Here is an 18410-nt window from a genome sequence, read left to right as displayed (position 1 = left end):
GTGTAGTATTCATATTTTTCAACTGCAATGCGAGGCCTCTAGAGAAATCATTAACGGTTGCATCATGCTACAAATTTGATGATATCTTCTTAAGACATTTATGTTTAATTTCAACGGTCCGATCGTGAAAATTAGGTATTTAGAGGTAACGGCCAGTTCCATGCCCTAGATCTGTTTTCTTGAGTTTTTTGGGCCTTCCGGAGCCATCTTGGCCCGTTTAGGTGCTTTGTTGGGCCCTTAGAGCAATACATGCTATTTCTTCCAACAATAGTGCAAGGCTTCTAGAGAACTCGTTAACCGTTGGATCATGATGGAATTTTGATGATGTCTTCTAAATACATTGATTTTTAATCTCAAAGGTTGGATCGTCAAAATTTGTTCTGTAATGAGAGATATTATCATCACAAAATTGTTTTCCAATGCGTTGGACCCCTCAAGTGTTGTTTGTCTCGCTCTGGTATACCTTTGTCCTTGGTTTGGGTACCCCGAACGAAATTGGGTGTCTACACCCACTAGGACGAATACTCATAAAGGGTGTTCTAGGTAAAAATTAGGGTAAGGAAAAAATTCAAAATCCTGATAGGATGCGTCATATGCAAAAGTTAGGGAGAAAAGAATAAGAAAATAAAAAGCAATGTTTACTCGAACTAAAAATTGGAAGGCAACTCGAGTATCCTTTCTAAAGAAGCAAGACTCCATGAAAATTTCTCTCCAAGCTCTGTTATCACTCTTTCCCGTAATTGCCTCCTAATTGCCATCAAGCATGAACTGTACCCTCCTCGTCCCATCAAAAAGTCGAATTAGAAATGGATGACACACTGGAAATAATCAAGGTGAGAAAGATTTACCCATCAGCAAACCACTCACTATTTCTTACGTGGATACAACGGAGGAAACCCTAGGATCACTCACATGAATAGGGACTTGAGCAATGGAATGACTATTCTGAGACAACTAAAAGTGATAAGATTCAAGATATGAGTGAGCCATATCAAAAAGAAGGCTTATGTGTACTGGACCTCTTGAAGGGACACCCTCCCTCTTTTTCTATGTAGGAATCACGAATTAGGGGCATACCTAGGCCCTCGAGCTACATTATGTGAAAATTAAGATATTATTTTCAATTCCATATATTTTCTCTATCTCATTTCTTCTCTCTCTCTCTCTGTCTCTCTTTAAATACTTAATCCAAAGCCTCGCCTATTAACCCTCAATAAACAAAGCGTATCTAGAATAGGAACTTCACTCAGATGATAACCTAACATGCACTAAAATTGGAAAGTAAAACAAAAGAATAATCACGCAATTTAAACATGGTTGGGGTTAATAAAATCAAATTAAGAGCATTTCACATCTCAAACGAATGCTGCAAAAACAAAATCCTGACAGGAAACACGCTAAGGAGATTGGCCAAAAATTAGGGCAAGGTCCACTAGGAGACCCACAAACAAAAAGGGTAACCTAGGCGAAAGTAAGGATCAAAAGAAAAATGTCCGCTAGGAAACACATCTCAAGTAACCTAGGAAAAAGTTAGGACAAGGCAGTAGCTTGGGTTAAAAACCAATAGTTGGGTGATGAAGAAATTAGTTAATCAAAAGAGCATAACCCTAAGTCATCACTTGATCTCCAAAGAAAAGGCTAAGTATAACAACAATTTCCCTACAACGGACACGCCTTGTTTATTAACCTAAACACCAACCTACCTTAGCTAGCCATGCTTCTAAACCATTTTTAAAAACCTTTTTGAACAAAATCTTTGCGAAGAAACACACATCTCTTTCTTTCTTTTCTCTTGACTTATATGGAATTAAGATAATGTTGAGAGATACAAAGAGTATGCACAGTAAACACTCACAGGGAGAAGTTGGAGATGTCATAGAACAGAGTCTAGGTACACCTGATCTATGGGCTAACAGATCATATCTGATACAAACTAGAGGGCCAAACTGCATAAGCTTCAAGTTCAAGAAGCAACACCTGGAATAAATTTGACACACCTATAAGCTAATAATCAACACTAATGATTAATGAACATAGATTAATTTCTTGAATGAAAAATCAATATGCATTTTATGCATTAGCATAGAAATATTAACACATTGCATGCATATGGCATAAGTATGAACAAAAGGGTATAAGTTCACCATAAAAAAAAAAATGCAATCCAATCCATTCCTGTTATGCATTTTCTTTTGCATTCTTACATTCCCTATTTGTGTTTACTTACTACAGGTCAAAGGGAATCATCAAGTCGAAGCACTCGTAAAAGGCTCAACAACCAAGTAAGGCCTCGAGAGCCGAAACCATGTTAAATGCCTAGCCTAATAGGGTGGTGGGAAAAACTTGGAGAAGTGATTGGCGTTCTTATCCTGGCTCCATCTTCAATGTCCAATCTTCTCTTGAGGCATCAAAAGGACCTTCATGGAATGAGACTCAAGCTCCAAAATCTTGAAAAGGAAGCAACAATGGGGCAGTTTCTTCTTGAAGAATAAGAAGAGTTTGATGGAATCCTTGCTAGCATTGATGGAGGGATGATGATAAATGTGAAGGATACCTTGGATCAAAGCTCTTCAAGAGGGCGTGTTTTTGGGAGGATGGAGGAAAATGAAGGGTGAGGGAAAGGTATTTGATGAAAGTCTTGAGAAGGCACTCTAGGGTTTGGCTCACTCTATGGGTGATGAAGGCCACTTCTAGGGTTTTCTCTCAACGATGGAGATAGGTAGGGTTTGATCGAAAATAGCCAAGGGAGACTAAGGAAAATATCAAGGTACAAAGAGTCTCTCAATATCTTAATTTCAAAAGTATCTGATGAGGTTCCACTTGGTGAATCCTCAATGAACACATTCAAATCCTTCTCGGTTCCTTGGAAATATGGCAAGGAAGGAAGCTCCAAGAAGCATCAATGTTACCTAAGCTTGACCATGCCAAGTCCGGAAGAAGAAAGGGATAACCTAGCTCTACAAAGAGAGGAGCTCAAGGAGGGTAGAGGTAGGCTATGAGTGACTTTCGGAGGGAGAGAGTTCAATGTGAGAAATCTCATTCATAAATCCAAAAGTGGTATAAGACTCGGCCATAGGAAGATTTATAGGTGAAATTAGGTTAAGGGTTTAAGTTGGGTTCACCTAGAGTTAAGTAAAACCATGGTATGGTTAACTTAACTCTAGGCGCCAAAATTTGAATTCTAAAATTCAAATTTTGGTGCCAACCGGCCACCCCCTCCATGTGCTCTCATTTGGCATGTAATTAGGATGCCATTTGAGTTGCATTTCGGATCACACCATGTGCATGTGTTGCACATGGCCGAAATGCACACCAAATGTGCTTTTAATTACATGCTAATGAAAATACACATGCAACCTTAATTAACCCTAAATTCCAAATGACCTCTACATGTAATTCCTACACTACAAAAGGCCGAAAATACAAGGCCCAAAAGAAAATACAAGGCACCAAGGCCCAACCCTATACTAACCCTAATCTAATGGGCTTGAGCTAAAGCCCAACAAAATAAAGTGATGGGCCTTTCTTGGGCTTGGGCCCACTCTTCATGCATCCTTCTTGCCATTGCTCTAGTAGTTGGGCCCTTAGCCCATGGGCCTCCTCCATCATCCCCTCCCTCTTGAAGAGGATTTGTCCTCAAATCCAAAGTGTCCGCCTCTGGTGTAGCTAGTCCTGTAAACAAAGAGAGATCAGAAACATTGAAACTAGAACTAACACCATACTCAGAAGGGAGATCTAGAACATAGGCATTGTTATTGATTTTCCTAAGGATTTGGAAGGGTCCATCTCCTCTAGGACTAAGCTTTGACTTTCTTTTGGAAGGAAACCTATCCTTCCTAAGGTGTAGCCAAACCCAGTCACCTTCCTTGAAGATAACTTCCTTCCTACCCTTATTATTGTATTTTTGGTATTTTTCTGTTTGGGATTGAATATGATCTCGAACCCTCTCATGTAATTTCTTGACAAACTCAGCCCTAGATGTGCCTTCTTTATGAATAAAGGAAACAACATCGAGAAGAGGTAATAAATCCAATGGAGTAAGAGGATTAAAGCCATAAACAATCTCAAATGGAGACATGTTAGTGGTCTTGTGAACCACCCTATTGTAGGCAAACTCCACATGAGGAAGATAGTCATCCCATGACTTCTTATTGCCTTTGAGGATTGCCCTCAACATAGTCCCTAGAGACCTATTTACTACCTCAGTTTGCCCATCAGTTTGGGGATGACAGGTGGTAGAAATTAGTAGTTTAGTTCCTAACCTGGCCCAAAGAGTTTTCCAAAAATGGCTTAGGAACTTAACATCTCTATCTGAGACTATAGTTTTAGGTAACCCATGTAGTCTCACAATTTCTTGAAAGAATAATTTAGCAATGTTACTTGCATCATCCACTTTGTGGCAGGGAATGAAGTGTGCCATTTTGCTAAAACGGTCCACAACCACAAAGATGGAATCCTTTCCTCTTTGGGTTCTAGGCAATCCAAGGATAAAATCCATGGAAATGTCTACCTAAGGAGAAGAGGATATGGGCAAGGGGGTGTAGAGCCCATGAGGTTTTGTGGTAGACTTTGCTTGTAAACAAGCAATGCAACTACTACAAAACCTTTGGACATCTCGTTTCATACGAGGCCAAAAGAATTTCTCTCTCAAAAGTGAAAGAGTTTTCTCAATTCCAAAATGCCCCATGAGCCCACCCTCATGGCTCTCCCTAACCAAAAGTTTTCTAATAGATCCTTGGGGTATACAAAGTTTGTTTTCTTTAAAAAGAAACCCCTTAGAAATATAGTAACCTTGGTAAGGTTTTTGAATACATAAAGAATAAAAGTTAGCAAAATCAAGGTCTTTCTCATACAACTCCTTGATGTCATCAAACCCTAGTATTTGAGAACCTAGGGTGTTCAATAAAACATGTCTTCTTGACAAAGCATCAGCTACTACATTTGTAGAGCCCTTTTTATATTTGATGACATAAGGAAATTGTTCTAAATACTCAACCCATTTTGCATGCCTCTTATTTAATTTATGTTGACCCTTCAAATATTTAAGTGATTCATGATCACTATGTATGACAAATTCCTTGGTCACAAGATAATGTTCCCAAGTTTGAAGGGCACGAACTAAAGCATATAACTCCTTGTCATAGGTAGGGTAGTTCAAGGCAGCCCCATGAAGTTTTTCACTGAAATAAGCTATAGGGTGGCCACCTTGTAACAACACAGCTCCTATGCCAATTCCTGAAGCATCACATTCTAGCTCAAAGGTTTTAGAAAAATCAGGCAAAGCTAGAACAGGTGCTTGAGTAAGTTTATGCTTTAGATCTTGAAAAGCTAAGTTATGTTTTTCCTTCCATTCAAAGACCACACCCTTCTTCACCAACTCATTGAGAGGTGAAGCTAATGTAGAGAAGTTAGGAACAAATCTCCTATAAAAGCTTGCCAAACCATGGAAGCTCCTAACTTCACTTACATTAGTAGGAATAGGCCATTCTTGGATGGCTTTGATTTTCTCGGGGTCGACATGAACCCCATTTTTGCTTACCACAAACCCTAGAAAAATAACATTATCTACACAAAAAGTGCACTTGTCCACATTGGCAAACAAGTGATTGTCTCTAAGGACAAAAAAAACTTGCCTTAGGTGATCCACATGATCACTTAGACATTTGCTATAGATTAAGATATCATCGAAATAAACAACTACAAACCTACCAATGCAATCCCTAAGGGCATGATTCATCAATCTCATGAATGTGCTAGGTGCATTAGTAAGCCCAAATGGCATTACTAACCATTCATATAATCCAAACTTAGTCTTAAAAGCGGTTTTCCACTCATCACCTTCTTTGATTCTAATTTGGTGATATCCACTCTTAAGATCTACCTTGGAAAATATGGATGACCCATGCAATTCGTCAAGCATGTCATCAAGCCTAGGAATTGGGTGCCTATATTTTATGGTGATGTTGTTGATGGCTCTACAGTCACAACACATCCTCCATTTTCCATCTTTTTTTTGGCACCAAGATGACAGGTACAACACAAGGACTTAAACTCTTTTGAATCCAGCCCTTCTCCAACAATTCTTGTACTTGCTTCTCTATCTCCTTGGTTTCTTGTGGATTAGTCCTATAGGCTGGTCTATTCGGAAGACTAGCCCCAGGCACAAGATCTATTTGATGTTCTATTCCCCGAAAAGGAGGAAGTCCAATTGGGCCTTCCTTTGGAAATATATCATCAAATTCTTTTAAAAGATTTTTAACCACAAGAGGTAGAGAAGTTTCCAAAGAAGATGTGGCAGTGCAAGTTAATGTTCCTCTACACATGAGGATATGAGAAGATGGTTCAATAAAGAGAGAAGTTTTGTGTAAAGGTTTTGGTTGAAAACTCTCTTCTTGAACTATCTCTAGAGAGGGAACATTAATCTCTCTAGAATCCTCTTTTTCATCAATTTTTAGAAGTTTTTTTTTTCAACCTTTTTTTGTTTTCCTTTTTCTTGCTCACGTTTGGCCTTCATTTGTACTTGATCTTCTATCACTTGTGAAGGTGACAAAGGATGAAGCACAAACTTTTTACCCTTATGAGTGAAAGTTATTTTATTAGTTAGGCCATCATGATGAGTTTGTTTATCAAATTGCCATGGCCTACCCAATAAAATATGACAAGCCTCCATAGGAACTACATCACATTTAACTTTATCTTGATAGTTCCCTATAGAAAACTCTACTTCCACTTGTTGGTTGACCACCATATCCCCATCATCATTAAGCCAATGAAGTTGATAAGGTTTTGGGTGGGGAGTGGTAGTCAAACCCAACTTTTCAACCATCCTAGTGCTACAACAATTGCACCAAGATCCACTATCCACTATGAGAGAACAAGCTTTGTTTGAAATATTACATCTTGTATGAAAGATGTTCTCTCTTTGGGATTGTGTATCACTAGGTTGGTTATTGAGGACCCTTCTCATCATAAGAAGTTCTCCATTATAAGGATAAGTGACCTCACATGATTCTCCTTCACTTGCTTCTTCTTCATCCTCACTTGAAGATGAAGAAGCAGTAGCTTCATCTTGGCTACTATAAATGTCTTGGCCCCTTAAAATCATCACTTTTTTGTTAGGGCATTGAGAAGCAATGTGGCCTCTCCCAAGACACTTAAAGCATTTTATGTCACTAGACTTGGTGCTAGTGTATGAGGTGTTTGTTTTTTTTATCTTTTTCTTTACCTTTATCTAGATTTTTGGAGGAAGAAGTATTTTTCTTGTCAAAATCATTTTTCTTACCCTCCCTCTTGCAGTTATCCTTAGAAAAAGAAGATGAGTATGAGCTTACTTTAAAACCTTTTCGTAAATTTTGTTGTTCAACCTTTATGCAAAGTTGAACCAAATCATCCAAATCCCTATAAGGGAGAAGCTCAACCTTATCTCTTATTTCATAGGATAATCCACTCAAAAACCTAGCAATGGTAATATTTTCCTCTTCTCTAATGCCAGCCCTCATGATGTACAACTCCATCGTTTGTCTATATTCTTCCACAGTCATATTTTTTTGATGGAGTCTTTGGAGCTTGTTGATAAGCTCCCTAGTGTAGTAAGAGGGTATATGCCTCCTCCTCAAGGCACTCCTTAATTCATTCCAATATTGAATTGGAGGTTCATTATGGAGACGCCTATCTCTCACAAGAGAGGTCCACCAATACATGGCATGACCTTGAAAACTCAAAGTGGCTAGGGAAACTTTTCTTTCTTCACTTACTTGGTGGCAAGTGAAGATTTGTTCTACTTTCATTTCCAAGTCTAGGTAACCCTCCACATCATCTTTTCCATGAAAATAAGGGAGATCTACCCTAGATTTCCTTGTCTTGGAGTTCCTATGGATTCTCCTAGGAGGTGGTTGATAATGATCTCCTAAAGCTAGGCTGTTATGTATTGACTCTCCTAGTGTGGAACTATGAGCGTAGGAACTATGTTGACCATGGTGATGTTTTCTTTTATCTTTCTCCTTTAATAAACGAATTTCCTCCTCCATTAGAGCAAATTGAGCTTCTTTTTCAAGTTTTTGTTGTAATTCTTGCTCTTTCCATAGTTTTAGTGATCTTAATTCACGTGACAATTTAGTAAAACTTTTGTTGTCACTTGAATTAGTATCACTATGAGGAGTAGAAAATTCTTCCATTATAGGTGAAAGATTATTTTTTATGAATGAACTTTATAAAGCAATTGTTTTTATGCAAGGTTAAGACTAAGTACTTAGAGGATTATGTATACAAATTGAACTTTGGAGGGAGGTGAGCTACTAAGAGCCACTTAAAAACCAAGCCTCTTCAAGTAAAAATTACTAATCCCCTTTGTAGTTAATCTCTACCAAATTCTTTTCAATGAAAATGATTTTTGATGTTTTTTTTGTGATTTATGACAAACTAGACGTATGAAAGCAAATAAAAACAAGTATTAAGCAACAAATTAAACTACCTAAACGTGTCCTAGGGTGAGAGCTTGAGAGATACTAAAGATCAATCAAGGACCACTCCCACCAAGTACTAACGAAAATTGACTAACTAAGGAGAGATGGTTGTGTACCAAAGACACTCCTTGAAATGGCCAAATACAAGGTAATTACAAAGCTAAACAACAATGAAACAAGTGGCTTTTTAAGAGAAATTAAAACAGCCACCAAAAATTAGTGAGGAATTAGTGACCAAATTTTGCAACAAAATTCAAATTAGTAAGGAAAAAGTGGTCTCTAATCCGTCACTAATGCTCTGTTTTTTTTTTATTTTTAAATTCAAATACAATTTCCAATTGATTCTCCAAGAGGTCTTCACGAAAATTCTGGTCCAGCAACTTCAAAAAAATTCAGCCACAAGTGTTTGGTGTTTGATCTTTTGAATTTTGATAGCCAAATCCGAGAGTCTCCTTTTTCCTTTCCTCCTCCTTTTCTTAGTCCTCTTTTGATGACCCTTGTAGAACTAGCTTCTAAGGAGATAGGCTAGGTCAAGCATAGGTCACATTTGAGTTCCATAATGAATACAAACAGCAAAGGTATTTAAGAGTTAAAGAAAACAAGATTAGAGTAGGAGAAGATAATATGGATGACAATAGACAAGATTAGGCTAGGTCAAGGAAGAATAACCCTAAGAAAAAGGTTCTAGAATTGATTTATAAAACCAAAACACTCAAGAAGAATGTGAGCTGAAAATTTTAAGGTGCAATTTCACATCCAAACCGAGAAGACAACAATGTAGATTCAACTCCTTAATTGGCTTTTTCCTTTCAAATTTAGGTTTAGCACTTTTTTTTTTTAATCAAATTTCTTTTGCATATTTTTTTTTTATAATCCTAGGAGTTGCCTTTTTTTCTTTTAATCAAAAAGTCACACAAGTCTCGGTCACACCTTAATTGAAGATCCAAAACCGGATTCAAATTGAAATTCAAATGCCACTCAAATTAGGTTAAAATGTAATGAACATGTGACATGCTTTTGATGCTTGGTTGTTTTATGTAGCACATGCACGGTTTTGGCTCCAATTTTAAAATTCAAATTGCAATTTAAACACAATTTTCCAGCACACACCAATGAGACAAGATCAAACCTCACGGATTTAAAATTTTTGTGTAAGACATTTCAAGATTTTAGAAACCTAAAAAATTTCTAAGAAAACTACTAATGATCTAGTAGTAGTTTATGAACTCAAACAAAACCAAAATGATGAGCTTATACCAAAGAAAAATAGATCTCGGCCAAATCCAGAAAATGATTCAAAATTCACTCAAAACAAATTTCAAATGGATTACTCAACATAACTAGGAAATATGAACATAATAAGAACTACACATGACTACTAAACATTGATTCAAAATAAAAATGACTCAAATACACATGGACCGAATAAAATTTCAAATATGACTCAAAGAAAGCAAAAAGATCATAGGCAGAATTTTCCTAATAAGCACAAAGAATTGGAGCATGATTCATGGAGCATATAATCAAAGACGCATATATGAACCATTCAAGCACAAGAAACTAGATCCATCAAATTTTCAAGGCAAAATTAGATCTAGGAAGGAATCAACTCAATAGTGACAAAAACTCAAGATGAACAATATGAACATAAGATGAACACAAGAACAAGTTGAACCACAGATCAAAATTCAAGAAGATGAACTTATCTCTTGAAGACCGAAGCTCTTGATACCACTTGATGAGGTTCCACTTGGTGAATCCTCAATGAACACATTCAAATCCTTCTCGGTTCCTTGGAAATATGGCAAGGAAGGAAGCTCCAAGAAACATCAATGTTACCTAAGCTTGACCATGCCAAGTCCGGAAGAAGAAAGGGATAACCTAGCTCTACAAAGAGAGGAGCTCAAGGAGGGTAGAGGTAGGCTATGAGTGACTTTCGGAGGGAGAGAGTTCAATGTGAGAAATCTCATTCATAAATCCAAAAGTGGTATAAGACTCGGCCATAGGAAGATTTATAGGTGAAATTAGGTTAAGGGTTTAAGTTGAGTTCACCTAGAGTTAAGTAAAACCATGGTATGGTTAACTTAACTCTAGGCGCCAAAATTTGAATTCTAAAATTCAAATTTTGGTGCCAACCGGCCACCCCCTCCATGTGCTCTCATTTGGCATGTAATTAGGAGGCCATTTGAGTTGCATTTCGGATCACACCATGTGCATGTGTTGCACATGGCCGAAATGCACACCAAATGTGCTTTTAATTACATGCTAATGAAAATACACATGCAACCTTAATTAACCCTAAATTCCAAATGACCTCTACATGTAATTCCTACACTACAAAAGGCCGAAAATACAAGGCCCAAAAGAAAATACAAGGCACCAAGGCCCAACCCTATACTAACCCTAATCTAATGGGCTTGAGCTAAAGCCCAACAAAATAAAGTGATGGGCCTTTCTTGGGCTTGGGCCCACTCTTCATGCATCCTTCTTGCCATTGCTCTAGTAGTTGGGCCCTTAGCCCATGGGCCTCCTCCATCAGTATCTACATGGAGGCTAGCCTAGGGTATTCATAGAAGGGAAGAGGCATTTAGGGTTACATTTGAGAGTGCATGGCCAAGTAATGCAAGCCAAATGCATTTCAAGTGAAACCTAAATTAACCCTAGATGCTACTTGGTGGCCAAGGATGGAATCTTTGGGTTTGGTTAAGCTACATCTAGGTGCATGATAAGACCATGCAACTTAGGTTCCCTCCATTTGGGCCTAAGCCTTGCCAAGTCCAAAAATAAATCCAATGGTACCAAAAAAACATCTAGGCCTAGTTTCCAACCTTCATAAAATACCCTAGCTATAAAATCAAATCCTATAATCTAAGGCACCCCATAATATAAGGGTAAAATGGGAAATACAAGTAAAAATAAATCCTATGTCTAAGGTACCCCAAAATACAAGGGTAAAATAGGAAATACACGTAAAATAATTCCTATGTCTAAGGTACCCAAAATACAAGGGCAAAAACAGGAAATTAAAGACAAGGGCAAAATAGGAATAGAAAGAAATTCTATGCTAATAAGGCATAGGAGAATGACCAATATTCTATAGCCATAAGAAGCATGTCTATAGGGTGTTAGCTCCCCTATCCTCTTCCAATCTCCTAGCCATGGACCTAGTGATGGGTCCCATATGAGGCTGCAAGGATGCTCTTCCATCATTCTCTCCTTCTTGAGAAGGATTTGACCTTGAATCTTTAAGCTCATCCATGTCATTGGTCCTTTCAAAAGATGTGAGACCACAATTATTATTGATATAAACTATTAAGTCAGACGAAGAAATTCCCAAAAAGGTTTTTAGTGAGAAAAATATAATATATGTTGTTATCTCTAACAGGTGAGTTAGTGTTTTAGAAAGACATAAGAACAAGTAAAATGACGAATAGTCTAGATGACCTTTCAACCGTCTAAATATTCTATCATTTCATCCAAAATTTTCTTGGACTATCATACTCTCAATTAATGTGGATTGCGCGACACTCAATACAGCAATATGTCTCCATTGAATCCTTCAATGAATTCAAAGCTAATTTAAACAACAGATTTGACAATCTGTTCAATCTGATTGCCTCCAAGCTTTCAAAAGATCCACCTTCGTCTAGTTGATCATATTGAGGAAGATAGGACAGCATGTGCTAGTTTAGTCATGTTAGGAAGAAACATACAATGTGTATTTTGTTTTGATCATCCTTATTGTACACACTTATTGGTATTCAATACACATTTTTTTTACCTTACTTCTTATTTTGCTCCCAATTTCTTTTTGATGATTACAAAGGGGGAGAAATAAATAACAATATCTGATATCATATCTAATATCAAAATTTTTTATACGTATTGATGAATCAAAAAGGGGGATAATCGAGTAAGGGGCAGAACATACAGTCAAGGGAGAGTTACGTTTTAAGGAATAACTTAATAAACAATGTGTTATAACTAAAACAAGCACTTCAAGTTTCCAAGGCTTATCTGAGTGAGACAAATATAATATATGTTGTTATCTCTAATAAGTGAGTTAGTGTTTCAGAAAGACATAAGAACAGGTAAAATGACGAAGAGGCATAAGCATCAGACGTTATAAAACGAAAGGCGAACATAAGCACTCAACAAGCCAAATCAGGAACAAGACCATGCCAAGCACAATCTAAGGCAGCACATAAAGACTCAGACGGAAGATGGTCAAATGACTAAGAAGAAACTCCAAAAGAAATGGAATGTCTGACCGTATACAAGGTTGACCAAGACGAAAAGAAAAGTCAAAACGCTGATGATCAAACAAAGGTCGAAGTATTAAACTAAATATCGACTACTAGACGTAGATGAAGAATGTCATGCAATCATCTGAGAAATCAAGCCTCAAAGGAGAATTTGAATATCGTCTACACTCACAAAAGAACACACGAAGTCATTTCAATTATTAGAAGAGAAGAAGAAAGAAGAAGAGCATGCTCAAACACTAAAACATGCATATGTCAAAAAAAGTACATCACTTTTTCAGGTAAGGACAAAAGTTCCACAGCTATAGGATTAGAAAAGGACAAAAATTTTCCTAGGACTCTACTATATTCAGACACAGCTACTAATAGAGCAAGGAAACTTCACACATTTTCTATGAACGAGAAACAACATTTAATGTACGAATTTGAGCATTAAATGAGAAGATCAAACTGGTCATGAACGACTATATTTGCTTCAACGGACAATTGCAACGGGCAGATTTTGCAAGACTATATATAAGCCTCAACATCAAACCTTGAGAGGCTGGCTGTTTGGCCCGAAATGATGTAAGCGTAAAGAAGAGTAATATCCAGCCCATGGTTCAACGAAACCAGAGACAGTATGCATAGAGTCAAAAGTACATTAATGTATTCGTCTCAGTAAACTACAAAATTTCAAATATGTACATCTTAACATCAAACCGTAGTGAGTGTAGGAAATTTCCCAATCCTCTCTATGAGAGTTATGTATACACTCAAACCAAAACTCTCTAGCTAACATCGTAAAGCCTGAAGAGGCTAGGAAAAGAATACTTGTAAAGCCCGGAGGGGCTTGTAAAAGAATACTCACTACTAGCTAGAAGTGGCTGATAAGAAAATACTAGCGTTGGTGAGTGAAGCCGACGGGCCAGGAGTGGTCGAGAATACTTGGAGAACCAGAAGTGGTTTAAGAATACTAGCGCTGGTGAGTGAAGCTGGTGGGCTAGAAGTGGTCGAGAATACTTGAACTAGAAGTGGTGTAAGAATACTAGCGCTGGTGAGTGAAGCTAGCTGGCCAAGAGTGGTTGAGAATACTTGGACCAAGAGTGATTCTAACCTGGGTGGTTCATAATACTCATGGCTAGCCTAAAGAGGCTGAGAAGAATATACTAGCGTTGATGAGTGAAGTCAATGGGCCAGAAGTGGTCAACAATACTTGTGTACTTCATTTCATATCTAGTAGAACCCTTCAATTGAATGAGACTGGACATAGCTTAGATTGAGCAAACCAGTATAAAAATGATTGCACTGTTTTATTTATTCTTCAGACGCGAACACTTCTTAATTGACAAATCTTGTTGAAAACTTCATCTACTATATAATTCTCATTAAAAACATTTTTCAAACAAAGACGCAAATTTTGTTTAACAAACATATTATACTAGAAGTTTCATCTATTGCTTATTCTTAAACGAAACAATCTAGAAAAGGAGAATACAAGAACCTTAATCATTATTGTTATATAAAATATTTTCTTATAGTAGACGATAAATCTTTCAGACACAGTAATTCTATGTTAAGAAAAATCGGCATAAACGTATGATATTCCAAAGCGAATTGGACGAAGAACATCACTCTTGCGAAAATGTTTTTAAAATTCCTTGTTCACACAAATACAAATATTCAACCCTTTTTCTATGTGTATTTTCTATAACTTCAATTGGTATCAAAGCTTGACCCCTTGGGTTGAGCATCTAACAATGCAGGGGAATACGACGATCCATAGACGAATGAAGGAAGAAAGGAAGGCTGAAGAGCAAGAGAGACAAAGGACTAGCGCAGGCAAAACATGTATTATTTTATCTACTCAAATGAAATATACTCTATATGGCATAAGAATAGATCCATCTGATGCACTAGAATATCCATACATTATTCAACCATCTTTGATTAGAAGTATAACAAGAGGACAAATGCAGTAAACCACTGCATCTGAATATTACTCAAAATGTAGTAAGAAATTACTACGTTTGAGAATCTCTGTCAGACGAATAGTCTAGATGACCTTTCAACTGTCTAAATATTCTATCTTTTCGTCCAAAATTTTCTTGGACTATCATACTCTCAATTAATGACTCTCATTAATAGTCAAATGAACATGTTCAGAATAAATAGAGACAAACATTCTCAGCATTTAAAGAATTAGTTTTATTTAAACAAAAAAATTGAAACGTTAGTTAGGATTTAAATTAAAAAATTATATTCTCTACCCTACAATTAATGCGGATTGCGCGACACTCAGCACAAGGTAGATAAAAGGATGCCACCTCATACAAACAATAAAAAAAATTGAAATATCTTTCTGTTTCAAAAAAAAACCTTTTAACTTCCTCAACACACCTTGCCTCACTCCACACGTTCAAATTATTAAAACTTCTACACATCCTCTATGTCTCTAAACTCCAAAACCCTAAAACCCTCAAAATATTTTAATCCTCGTCAATGGCCGCCCAACCTGAGAACGTTCCTTCCGTCAACATCCCTGTTGAGATGCAAGAAGAAACTAACTACACACACACATTCTCCACTGAGGACAAGCCAGTGATGTATCTGGAGCATCTTTTTAACATTGACAAGATGGAAGGGTGGGGAATACCCATTCATGAGGACTTGGCTAGATGTGGAATCCTTGGCTACTTCAGCATCAAAGAGGTTGTATACCCCGAACTAGTCAAGAAGTTCTACAAAGCTCTGAGGATCTATCAAGGAGCCCTTGGAGGGAGAGTTCTAGGTAAAATGGTCAAAATCACTCTGACCACTATCGCTCAAGTCATTGGGTGTGAGATGACCAGAGATGAATATAGTGATAAATGGATATCAAATGCAGGTGGGTTGACCAAAGTCACCAAAACCCTTCACAAGGAAGGTGAAGAAGGACCAATAGTCTATAACAAGCTTAGTGACAAAGCCAAAGTCTATTAGCAAATCCTAAATAAATCAATCCTTGTCGCCACCGGCCCGAAACGGGCCTCGGCGGTCGCGAAGACGGTCGAGCTCGCTTATTATTTTAGTTTTGAAAATGTATTGGATTATTAGAACGACTTGTTCTCAAACTGAGACCTTGTCGATCCTATCCAATTTATTTATTAAAACGTCTCACCAATCCATATTAATCCCAAGCGGGACCCTCCATGGATTAGTGGTTTTCGTAAAAGGAGGGTTCGTGGAGTCGCCACCAATGTTTTACTCAAAACATTGGAAAAAGGGATAAGGCAATTGAATTTACAAATCAACTTTGGCCATTACAACCAGAGTTGGGTAAGGGAGTCGGTTACGCGTGGGGAAGGTGTTAGCACCCCACAGCGCCCCTTTCGGGTTCCCTATGACAGATTATTTTCTAAAATAACAGCGTAAAATTACTAAATTACCCCTATTTATTCTAAGCAATTATAAATTAACTATCTACATGATGACAGTTTAAATATGCACACAGAAAGCAGTAAAAGGAAGGATTTAAGAAGAAACCTCTTGAAGCGTGCTTTTATATATTGAGTAAGACTGGGAAGCTTTTTGGCGTTCCCTCGCTCTACAAGCTCGCTCGCTCCTTCTAAAAACTTTTAACTATGGAAATCCGGAGGATTTCCCTTCGACTAGGTTCGATCCTCAAGCAAAATGGCTCGGGGCTCAAGAACTTCGTCGGATCAACTCTCCGAGTGATTTCTAGGGCAGAACACTGCTCAAAAACCCCAGAATACTCAAGGAGAGGGTTAAAACTATGTGAAAAAGTGTGGAATGACGTCCAATTGACGTCATATTTATAGGGAATAGGCGCAATACGGCCTACAGAAGCAATACGGCCGTATTGAAATTTTTGAACTTCAATACGGTCGTATTGAGTTCAATACGGCCGTATTGAAATTCAGAAATTTCAATGCGCCCGTATTGAGTTCACTGCGGCTGTATTGAAGCTTCAATACGGCCGTATTGATTTCAGTACGGCCGTATTGAAGTTTCAGAAACTTCAATACGCCGTATTGAGTTCACTGCGGCCGTATTGAAGCTTCAATACGGCCGTATTAAGTTCAGTACGGCCGTATTGGGCTTCATTCCCTCCACTTCCTTATTTTGAGCTATTCTAAGACCTCTAGACCTACAGAGAACCCTCCTAGGGCCTTCCAGGAGTCCTTCTAGCTGATCTTCCTTCAGTCTTCGAGAGTCTTCAAGCTTTATTTCCGACCCGGACAATTTTAGGGGTCTACAGCTGCCCCCCCTTTACTTAGTCGGACGGCCTTTTGGTGTACCGGCTGACAAGTAAAGGAGTTGACCCAATTGTCCGGGTGATGCGCCGACCTTCTGACTTGTAGCGTCTTCCGGTGGAAAATTGTCGAGTAGCCTCTCCAGGTTTTACTTTGCTTGCTGCCCAAGCTGGAAGCTGTGAGTACCGCCTCTCCAGGCTTAGCTTCACTCTTTGTTCGAGCCGGAAGCTAAGTACCCTTGTGACAACAGTAGCAGTGTGAGTTTCGCCTCTCCAGGCTTAGTCTCGCTCTTTGTTCGAGCCGGAAACTAAGCACCTTTGTGACGACGGTGAGCAGTGTGAGTTTCGCCTCTCCAGGCTTTGCTTTGCTTGCTGCCCAAGCTGGAAGCTGTGAGTACCGCCTCTCCAGGCTTAGCTTCACTCTTTGTTCGAGCCGGAAGCTAAGTACCCTTGTGACAACGGTAAGCAGTGAGTACCTCCTTTGTCTCCACAGTCCACGATGCTGCTTCGACGGTTGTTTTTTGATTTTTGTGCCACTGAGGGCTGGATCACGCAGGGATCCGTCTAGGGGATGTGCAGTTACTCATAGGTTTTTTGTGTCCCAACTTTCCATTGCGTAGTTGGTGCCCACTGGGGAATTTCTGATTCCTTAGGGATGCAGACACAAAGATGCTCTTTCTGATGTGAGCGGTGCCTTATGATTGGCTGACGTCCTTTCGACGTTGGTGGAGTATCCCGGTTATCCTTGTTCGGGTAACTCTTTTTGATTTTCTGATTTTTTGCTGCCTCTGTGTAGGCTGTTATCCGCTGGGGATGTTGATTTTGATTAGCCTCTTCTGTTAGGCATATCACCTTGATGTTCAATGATTGGCTGAGAGCCAGATTCCACTTGGGGAATGATTATTGATCTTTTTATGATTTTTCCGTTTGAAGGAGTGCCTCTTATGTAGGCGATTGGGGAATGGGGTTCAGTGTTCGGCTGAGTGCCGGATTCCGCTTGGGGAATGGTTATTGATGTTTTTTGATTTTTCTCCTTTTGCAGGGATGCCTCTGAGTAGGCGATTGGGGAATGAGGGATCTTATGTATCCCAGAGTATTATTTAGGAAGCCTCTACAGGCTTAGCCTCACTCGACACTTGAGTTGGAGAGCTATCTTCACTGAGGAAGTTTAAGTCCTTTGACTTGGATATTCTGCTTGGGAGATCGTACTTCTATTGGGGATTTTGACGATCTTGCTTGATAGCTCTTGCTGGGGATTTTGAATCCAAGAGCATGAGTTGAGGTTCCCTCTGGGGAGTATTATTTCTGCGAGCCTCTCCAGGCTCAGTTATTCTGAGAGTATTCTTTCGGCAAGCCTCTCCAGGCTCAATTATTCTGTACAAACTGTTTGTTGGATTTTCTATATCCTTGCCTTTTTTCATTTTCGGCTTTTTCTGTATTTTGCCTTTT

Source organism: Cajanus cajan, chromosome 1, assembly GCF_000230855.2.
Source record: "Cajanus cajan strain Asha chromosome 1, NIPB_CcT2T_4, whole genome shotgun sequence".
NCBI lineage: Eukaryota > Viridiplantae > Streptophyta > Magnoliopsida > Fabales > Fabaceae > Cajanus > Cajanus cajan.
Note: the sequence above shows the minus strand (reverse complement) of the source record.